Source organism: Lepisma saccharinum, chromosome 2, assembly GCF_977018435.1.
Source record: "Lepisma saccharinum chromosome 2, izLepSacc3.1, whole genome shotgun sequence".
Classification (NCBI taxonomy): domain Eukaryota; kingdom Metazoa; phylum Arthropoda; class Insecta; order Zygentoma; family Lepismatidae; genus Lepisma; species Lepisma saccharinum.
The window spans coordinates 163,168,407-163,178,335 of record NC_139230.1 but is presented as its reverse complement, the minus strand read 5'-3'; positions in this window follow the sequence as shown (position 1 = coordinate 163,178,335).

Here is a 9,929-nt window from a genome sequence, read left to right as displayed (position 1 = left end):
TACAAAGTTATAGTGAATTTTAATGGGGGAAGGACTTTAGGAAAACCCTGTATTGGTACAAATAAATAATGGGACCTCCCACAATGGCATAGTGGTAAAGCTGTTGCCTTGTAATCACAGGCTCCTGGGTTCATTCCCTGGTGGAGGCATATTATGGTTCAGATCTCATTTTAAACCACAACCATATCTTACTGTGGTTTCAGAACTAAGTCTTGAGGCTTTGTATTGTTCACACTAATCTCAATTTTTATGTATTTTGATATGATATGAGATATACAGGGTGTAAGGGGCAGCTTTTGAAAAGGCACCCAAAAGTCAAGCTCACTGCCACGGAGTACACCCCAGTAACTACAATGTTGCAGGCTAACAAGGCTCTTGTCATCTGGAGCTACGTCCAGTATAATTCTATGTAGAACCATGTGTTGTCCTGCATATTGTCCATATATCCTGAGTACCCCTTCACAGCATAGGCTTTTAACTAGGTAAGGAGATTTATTTCTCAAGAAACGAGTGTTCATTTGAGCTACAATAATGGGCTGGTCCCCATATAATTTGATTGATACAAATAGCCGAAGTGCTGATGCATGCAAATATTTTATTTCAATCAATAAGATATATATATACATTGCTATGTTGTGTAATTATTGGTTCATTGCAAATAGGGTCAGCTAATTTGTAATTACAAACATTTTTTTTTTTAAGTAGAGTGTTGTTCTATTTGTGTAACAGTGGTGAAATATCCTATGTGATCTATATGTTGTATAGTTATCACATCACAACATAAAATGACCAATCTATAATATTCTGCTCAAAGAAGGGTTTGGGTGTTTCTGTGAGCAGCAGTGAGAATGCACTTTCTTGGCCTGAATTCTTTTTTTGAAACGAGAATAATAAATATGGAGAAAAAGTGGAAGTAAATAAGGAACCGTAAAGTACACCCTATGCCCTTTGACAGGGTAGAGAAAGGCACCCTCCCACCAATCAGCAACATCAAAAAGAAATACGTAACACTTGTTTTCAGGTGCTTGGCGCAGCAACAGGGGTGTCATTATCTGTTAATTAGCTGTTGATACCCCATCATAAAACTGCCTGTGTTTGAGTCGTACTTGTAGAGTGTAATAGGGAGCATACACCCTTCAAAAGAATTTACTGGGACCTCCCCTCACCTGGTATTTTTCAAACAGTCTGTGTTACAAATTTGTATTACCAAAGTGCACACTGCTTCAACAGTAAATAAGAGGAGATGATGCTGTTATCACTGATGTCAGTTATTTCATGTCACATCTACTCTGTTTTTATTAATTTATTAGGTATTTAGAATAGATCATGGTGATTCACAAAGAAATTGTTATTCCTGAAAAAACTTGAAACCCTGAAGAATACCGAATTTTTAAGTTTTTAAATTTTATTCTGATGTTGCAAAGTCTTTCTCTCGGTGGAAAGTGTTGTTTTGCTCTTCACACATCTAGAACACAACCATTTATCCACAATGGCATCCAAAATGAACTTGGGAAAAGGCATTGTTTTTTTTGTACTTAATTATTTGATTATTGTTTGTTGTGTCCCTGTATCCTCTTTCCATAATATTTAACTTGAAAATTGTTTTTTGACCACTTAAGACAGGCTTGTTCTGAATATCTGTGCATTTTTTTAAAATTCCTTTTACATTTTTTGTTGGCAATGGAAGATATTGTTTTTGATGTGGTGTTAATAACTCCAGTGCATGAAGATCCTGCTATTTGAGCAAAAACCTGAAATATGCCTCAGCAACTGGTCACCATTTTCTGCTTTGTAAACTGTCTTTATTCTTATAATAAAAATAACAGGTATACAGTCATTTTTCACTATCCATGTTGAGAAATTATATTAGCTAACCATGCAGGAAATGTGATCTATAGATGGGAAATCCTTTAGTTCTTTGGGTTATAAGGGCAGTAGTCGGTAGCGGCTTCTGCCTATTAGCACGTGCACACCCTCATAAATCTGGAATGCAATTAATTATTATACTTATTCACTGAACACATTCTCCTTCAAAACATCAAACGTTCAGACACTCCATCACCGACCATATCTGCTTCATTTTGCGAGCGCCTGAACACAAGTCGCAGTGCGCTCATGCCCCACTGTTTGCAGCATGCAAGGAGAGAGAAGGGATTGACATCTGTAACTTGCAGTATTGCAGGCTTTACGAACACTGCTAGTGCTGTGTTCACGATGCAGTGTTGCAATCCTGTTCCATTTGAGATCGTGTACGCATACATCATCGTAAATCGAGGGATTTTTCTTTTTTCTTTGGAAAAGGGAATTTCTATGGTATCTTCGCCCACCCTGTTCCAAGCATGGCAGGGGCAAAAGGGGGGGGGGAGGGGGGCAACTGTAAGCGAAACGCATGTTTTAAGCAATGTCTTGCATTACCTCTATCATTGCCTTTGCTTAGTGCAGCTTGGACAAAATAAACTGGCACTGTAGTCGATCGACCTGCACAGGAGAACGTTGATCAGTCGGCTGTTTTCATTGTGACCCTGTTCATATGTTGCAAAATTGTTGCACTGTCAAAACCTCATCCCTGTGTCAGTGCAAATTGTTTGATTTCATCATGGATGGGAAAATTGTACGTAGCGAAAGCAGGGACGTGATACTTTAACATTGTTGAGTATTTGGAGGGAAGTTAGCTGCAAGGCATGCAGTGACTGTGGTAATAATATGGATACGACGTAAGGGAAAGAAAAATTCTGAAGTACGAAGCAGGGCTGAGTGACTACTGTTATTTTCTTTAATATTTATTATTCTCTTGATTTTGTTTGGTCAGTCAGTCAGTTATTAGAAATAAACATATGCTAGATAGATTACAACTGATTTTCTGCATGTGGTCTTTGTATCGGCTACCTTGTTTGCAGTAGCAGCTTCAGATAAAATTTTAACCTGGACAAGGTGGAATTTTGGTGGCCCCTACTTTACACCTTCCTCCAATATAAATCATGGCCATGTTATATATTTATGGTTTTGATGACGAAAAGTACAGATAATAATAGCTGTAATAGCTTAAGTTATGCAGCAATAACTTCAGTTAATTCTTTACAACAATAAATCCAACTAATTTTCTTAAAAACAAGCAGCCATGCACTTGGTAAAGGCACATAGTGGTTCTGATCCCACTTTAAACTGTAGGTCGTCTCTATTTGTTTTCTGTGCATAAAGTGGACCCAAAATATAAACTCGAAGAAACAAATAGCCACACTTAGGATTTGGCCCTATTCAAGGAGGATGCCCCGGTTGCCCAGCCCTGCTTGCTTGATGTATGCAAATGTTATTCTTCTTGTTCACCATTATCAGCAGAGCAAGCAGGAACTTTTTACTAAATATTTTGCAAATCGACAATAATATTGAATATTGTATATCGGTATTTCTATGTTTTTAGTGATTTTGTGAGGTTATCAAATATTGAATTTACCCAGTAACATCGCGCTTTTCGTGGTCGATGGAAAATTCACAGAAGTATTTCAATCTTTTATAAATTAACATTTTAAAAGATTTTTCATGAAATGCAACTCTCCTATAACCTCATTTTCAATGAAAGGTGGTCATAACTTGGTCTGTCAGTATGTACACAAAAACGAATGGGAATAATTGGGTGGAGGTGAGAACCCTTCTGGACATGAGGGTGAAGTGCACACCCATAGAGCCTGACCACCAGCCGCCACTGGCAGTAGTGTCTCCCAGGGTTATTGATGGGGTCATATATAGATGTAATATACAACTTCTCCAGTTGATTTTAAAATTTTAGTGCATATTTTGGTTGTTTTAATTCATATTTGCATACATATTTGACCTTTTTAGTGAACATAAATCCACCCCTAGTTATGACCCAATGAATTTATACAGTCTAACCTCAAGCCATATCAGTCACTTCTTTTATTCTGAGAATTTAACTTTCTTCTAAAATTTAAACCAACAACATTACTAATTACCTTATTTTATTGGAGACTTTTGTGCTTGTTTTGATAGCTTATGTTTTAAAAATAAATCACATTAATTAACAAATAGTTTATAATGATGTAAGACTTGAAGCTTTCCTGGTGACGAATGATGAACAGATTCTCTCGGGCTATCGACCAGGTTAGTTGTGGAAATGATCATTTCCACAACTCACCTGGTCAATAGCCCGAGAGAATCTGTTCAAATAGTTTATAAGGTTAACAAGAAAGGTCATATTTGCATGGCATGTTTATTATTTATTTATAGCAATAACACTGACCTGTTGAATTTAACTTCCGTTTGCTTCAGAAATTAAAATATTAATTTCTTTGTGAACTCAATGTGCGTAGAAAGTGACAATAAAATGGGATTTGCTCAGATGACCACTACACATATACAGGGTGAACCAGAATTGATAGCAGGCCTCCCCGATGGCGCAGTGGTAACGTCGTCGCCTTGTAATCAAGGGGTCCTGGGTTCGATACCCGGTGGAGGCACATAGTGGTTCGGATTCCACTTTAAACTGTAGGTCCAGTCCCGACTAGCCTTACTGTGCATAATGTGGTCTTGAAACACTAAATCAACCAACCAGAATTGATAGCGCAATAGTAGAAGCAAAAAAGTCTCAGTAAACATGGGATTGCAAATCTGCAGTTTTCGAGATAATTCTGAATGTATGGTTACAATCCACCACTGACTTGATTGTACACATTGTATGCTTTTCACGTGTGAGGTGCTATAGTCCTAACAAATAACAGAATTACAGGACTCACCTCGCTAGACATTGTTGCTTTTATTACCAAGGACTATTGTACTATACTATATGTTAAATGTTTGGCAGTGTTCAGTTTTTAACAAATAAACCTGGGAATGCACAAGGAGACAATTGTGCAATGTGCGCAAACAATCAAGTCAGTGGTAGATTGTAACTATACATTCACAATTATCTTTCAAATGGTTTGTTTGCAACCCCATGTTTACCGAGACTTTTTTGCTTCCACTATCATGTACTTTTCACCGTTTCGGTTTGCACTATCACTTCTGGTACATCCTGTATACATCCAGTAGTAGACTGGAGTCTCTATGTGCCCCTGAAATTTTTAATAATCCTGTAAATTTGATAGACAGTGTACTTATATCTGGAAATTCAATTTAACAAACATGTGTTGCGAGTCAAGAATGACACAATTTTAACTGGAAATTATTTGTGGCAAACACTGAATAGTAAGAGCCCCTCGTGTTGTGATTGGGTTATTTTATGCCATTTTCTGCCAATTTTGGCTAATCATAATGTTGATGATACAACCAAATTGATGAAAGGGCAATCATAAACACACATGGACTGGAACAATACAAGTTGCACAGATGCATGGGTCTCATCTGAAATACTAAAATAGCTTACTCGCTCACAGAAGCCATCAATAAGAACAAAATATTTTTGTTTTATATCTGCCTCGCACCATGGATTGGATCTCTGACCACAGGGCACATATGCAGGTTCGAGTCTCCTGGGGCAAGCGTAAAATCTTAATACACACTTCGTCATAAATTTCTTTAGTGTAATTTGTCTAAAGTTATGTATCCAGTAGGAACATTCAGTTGCTCATCCAGTCTGTCTTATTGATACATGATAAACAATGAATCTTGGTAATTCATGAGTGTTTACCACTAATACTCATTTCATGTGATGTAATTAAAATGTAACTTTCCACCAAATATTTACAAGAGGTATTCCAAGCCTTTTCATATCTAAATAAGACCTAAGATAAATTTCCCACAATGTACACCCCATTATATTTTACTCTTTAAAAATCTATACTCTGATATGGATGTTCATTTTCTCTTCACTGTTAAACATTTGGAAGGTGCCCGCAAACTCTGTAGGAGATGTGGCCCTTGGGTGGGGGAGGGGGGGGGGTTGCAATTCATCATTTCCCCAAGGGCCAGTATGCCCCTGATAGTAGGTTGTGTATTTTACATCCCTCTTCTGTCACACAGGGTATATGGGTATAGAGTTAAATATCACCATTATTTTGGAGAATTTTGTGACTTTTCCTTTTCTTCCGTTTTCTTGACATTTTATGTCAAACCAGTTTTTATTTTCCAGTGCATTATGAGTGTTTTGCTTATGACACAGGGGATGGACAAATTAATGGAAAAACACTGCTATGGGAAGGATAATTTGTTATTAATTTGGCAGCACTGAAAGGTCATGCATTGCGATGGACATTTGTTATCACCATGTTTGCTCATTGCATGTAGTGCCTGAATCAATGCAGTACAGGGGTGCAGGCTGCACCATCGAGATTTTTGGGGAGGATTTTTCCCCTCCAAATAATATAAAATTCAACCCTAATATATTTTTCCAAAATATATGTAAAAATTTTACCTTAAATGCACCATCTTTAATCCATTAGATGAAAAAGAGAAAGTGTTAATGGTATTTATCGAAGGAGTGGGGGGAGAGGAAATATCCAACTCTTATATATGAGGCCTTAATTCCCAAGTGTGTTCTGAAGGTGATTCTGAATTAAACGTTGTGGGGGGGTACAGTATCCAATTCAAGGTCTTAGATTATGGCGGGTATTTTAGTCAGAGGGGAATTGAGCATTAAAATGAGGGGGGGTATCCAATTCTTGTGTATTACTAAATGTCTTAGACTGTTGCGGAAATTCTGATGTGGAGACAGAATTAATTCTTTGGAGGAGCCAATATCCACTCTATATCAACAGTAAGTCTAAAATTCGGATGGAAATTTTGGTGTTAGATTGCCAAAGGATTTCTGTAGTGAGGAGAGAGTTCGAACATTAAATTTTGGAGACTGTATTTAGCGATATGGTATCCACACGTTTTCGACCCCGAACGTAACAAAAGAGAAGCTGGAAAACATTTGGTTGATTGGTTGATTTCGTGTTTTAACTCCACTTTATGCACAGTAAGGAAGGCTAATTGAGATTGGGCCTAAAGTTTAAAGTGGGATCCGAAACACTATGTTCCTCCACCGGGTATCGAACCCGGCTATCCTTGATTACAAGCAGGGACATAGCTAGGTTGATCAGTTTCGGGGGGGCCAAACGTAAGGTTTTTTCTATCAAACTATTATAAATTAACAAACTATTTATACACCATATAGGCCTATATTATATATATATAGTCTTGGAAAGGAGCAAGGACCACCACAGTGGCTCATGGTAGCATCGTCGCCTTGTAATCAAGGGGTTCCGGGTTCGATACCCGGTGTGTGCTCATAGTGGTTTGGATCCCACTTTACACTGTAGGACCAGTCCCGATTAGCCTTACTGTGTATAAAGTGGACTTAAAACACCAACTCAATCAATAAATTGGAGAGGAACAGCATTTTCTTCTGTAGCCCCCAACAGTCTATGGATATAGACTCGCGAAATCCACAGCCATTATTCGGGAAACTAAATGCAGAATGAACTTAATTAACTTATTGGCTGATACACCAAGAACAATGTTATTAGTGTTAGATTTGTAAATTTGCTAGAAGAAAATTGAGAAGTAGATAAAACCCTTTTCCGTGGTTTTAGATATAAAGTGCTGGAACCAGGTTTACAAGTATTGACAACAGTGCAAATATGAAATGTGTTCGTAATGAGTTCAAGCTACCTAGGTAGGCGTCTTACGTATACAGTTTATACCGGAATCGAATCCGGTATCTCTTAGTTCAAGGTGATCGCGTTAAACACGATTTTATAGGGCAGACCCAACTCTTCTATGGCATCTGATTGTTCACTTGGAGAATGATGACGATAAGAAATGTATTGCACGCACACGTCTAATTTCTTAAAATTAATCTTATTTGTGTGTGGAAAACTGAATATAAAGTATTATGGCACTGGATAAAACAAAGTTTCCACACGCTCAAATGATTACGCTCTCGTCTTTGGTTCGGCAGATTCAACAATGGGTCCCGGGTTAGATTCCCGATGGAGGCACATTGTGGTTCAGATCCCACTTTAAACTGTAGGTCCAGTCCAGATTACCATTACTGTGCATAATGTTGACTTAAAACACCAGTTCAATTAATCAATCAATCGAAAGGTTAAAGCCCTGCGGTCAGGCCGGTAGCCAGAATTTGATTTCGGCAGCCGCCATATAAGGGCGAAAAGATTGGGGGGAGGGGTAAATGCGCTGAAGATGAATTTGTCGGTATATTGCAACTTACCATATACAAGATGTTTAATCCTGTTAATGAAGTAAATTTAATTACTACTACACATTATTTAAATCAGATATTTGTAGGATTTCGGGAAAGGACTACAGCCCCTGAGCCCCTTCCCTGGGTACATGTCTGCTTGTATTAGCTTGTAAGTTTTTCTCGGCCTCCTCGATGACGCAGTGGTAGCGTCGCCGCCTTGTAATCAAGCGTTCCCTGGTTTGATATCCGATGGAGACACATAGTGGTTCGGATCCTACTTTAAACTGTATGTCCAGTCCCGATTAGCCTTAGTGTGCATAAAGTGGACTTAAAACCAGGCGCGGAGCGTCCATGTAAGCCGTGTAAGCCGGGCTTACACTTTATTAGTTCTAGTAAAATGTATGTAGGGTAAAATCGGGTAGCCCCGGACATCGGGTACCATCGGACAGTGTGAGTTCCGAAACTGCGGTATGAGCTAGCAATACTGTATCAGCAGAAAAAGAAAGGACTTTGTTCTACCCTGCACGTGCAAGTAGTAGGAGTTGGTCGGTGAAGAATAGTGGACGTACTGCAAGCCGCTCTGTTTCTGCGTATGCGGTGTTCGTCCCGAAGTAACTTAAGGAAGGTCATTGCTATTATAAAGGTAAGTAAATGAAACACAAATAGTTGTCAGTGTACTGGTTAGGGTTTGAACAAATCGTGTGTGGAACAGCAAGTATATATTTGACTGTGTGATAGTATGAGGCATGTTATTGTCGAATGGTACGTGTCGGGTAGCGCCGGACAGGAAATTGGAGGGTAACACCGGACAAAATGTAGCAGTTCTTGACACTGTGTGATAGCGTTCCAGTTCTGCTACTTGTTGACGGACATTGCAGTCATAAGGATTTGAAAGTGATCCAATATGCGAGGGATCACAGTATTCATATGCTCAGTACTCCTCCACATACCACGCACAAGACTCAGCCCCTTGACAGGTCTTTTATGAAACCGTTTAAAGGAGTATACAATGAAGCTTGTTCGATGTGGATGCGCAAGAATGCTGGAGTAAAGGGAACCGTTTATGATGTAGCACACCTTGTTGCAGAGGCATACCGTAAGGTGTGTCGCATGGACATTGCTCTCAATGGATTTTCGTGCACTGGAACATATCCATTCGACCGTAATATATTCACAGACATTGACTACCTGCCCGCAAACGTGACTCGCGTTGAAAGATGTTACACTCCGCAAACCTGTGAAGACCCAGAACCTTCAACTTCAGCAGCGCTGAAGTCAACGGGGGCTGCTTCTTCTCCGTCGTCTGCAGTGGATCCACGTTCTCTACATGTCACCGAGGAACCTGAATCTCCTCGTCCATCAACTAGCAAAGGGCTCTCCATTATTGAAAAGTTATCACCATTACCACAAAATCGTAAGGGACGTTTAGCGTCACGAACAAGAAGAACTGCAGTGAGCGAGATACTAACATCTTCACCATATAAGAAGCAACTTGAAAGAAAGGTGACCTCAACACATGTACTAGCAAAGAAAGGACGCAAATGGGCCACGATCAGCTTGCTTGTGACAATAACAAAGAGGACATACGACCAGACGAACAGGAAAGCACAACTGAATTCATCATTTGCGGTGAAACGTTCAATGAAGGCTAGGTTCAGTGTCAATCCTACGATGGCTGGGCCCATGACTGCTGCACCGATATCGAATCAACTGATATCCATTACACATGTGATCACTGTAAACTTCGTGGATAGGTGTTCTTATTGTTCCTTCCAAGTGCAGAATATGATTT